General features: G+C 41.2%; 1 long non-coding RNA gene across 1 annotated transcript; it reads right to left on the reverse strand.

Moving 5' to 3' along the window:
- Window positions 1-13: 13 nt before the first annotated feature.
- LOC111673790 (uncharacterized) lies at window positions 14-731 on the reverse strand. Its single transcript, XR_002762125.2, has 3 exons — window positions 502-731; window positions 212-338; window positions 14-117 (listed from the first exon to the last, which is right to left on the reverse strand). It is a non-coding gene; the product is annotated as an uncharacterized LOC111673790 (long non-coding RNA).
- Between the last annotated feature and the right edge of the window lie 10 nt (window positions 732-741).

Consider the following 741-nt stretch of genomic DNA (forward strand, 5'->3'; position numbering starts at 1 on the left):
GCACCAGCTCTGACCATCCAGGACAAATCCCAGTAGAGTTTTCTCCAGGTTAAAACAGCCTGGATTATTCTTGATGTACCGAGAGACTAAATCCTTTGTGCCGCTCCAGAGCATCGTCTAACCCAGAAACAGTTCATATCACATTGTTAAATGTATTATTCTCTGGTAATTAGCTCTGATTAGGTAATGTACAAGAATTTGTGATGTTTACTTGGCTGCATGGATGATCGAACTTGACCGTAGACATTAAGGAGTTATAGTTTTCCATAGGAACATCACATTTGTCCCTCCCAACGTAGGCTCCTTCAAAGACTTTCAGTACATTTTGACAGTAGTCCCTGAAAAATAAATAACAAGTGTTTATGATGTGAAATGTGCATCTGCCTTAGTTTGTTCTGACATCCCTCTCACTCATTAAAACCAACAGGTTATTGGTGTCAAGCTCACGAAAGAGCAGCACAAGTGTCAAGGACTGAAACTTTACAAAGTACAAACACTTACTTTTTTCCTTCCCCCATGAATTTCTCACATCTATTCATGAAATTTGCTCTGAACTGCTTCGTCCGAGGCAGGTAAAGTCCCAGTAGGACTCCAATAATAACGGCAAGCACTGCAAGAGCAGCAAGAACGCAGATCACGATCATTTTTGTTTCCATATTTAAAAATCCAAAAGGTTTGAACAAGTTGAGAAGTGTTATTGAAAACTCTCACGCTCACAGTGGGGCTGGAGGCGGCGGCTCA

Source organism: Seriola lalandi, unplaced genomic scaffold, assembly GCF_002814215.2.
Source record: "Seriola lalandi dorsalis isolate HSWRI2012SDOR001 ecotype SW California unplaced genomic scaffold, Sedor1 jcf7180002011682, whole genome shotgun sequence".
Classification (NCBI taxonomy): domain Eukaryota; kingdom Metazoa; phylum Chordata; class Actinopteri; order Carangiformes; family Carangidae; genus Seriola; species Seriola lalandi.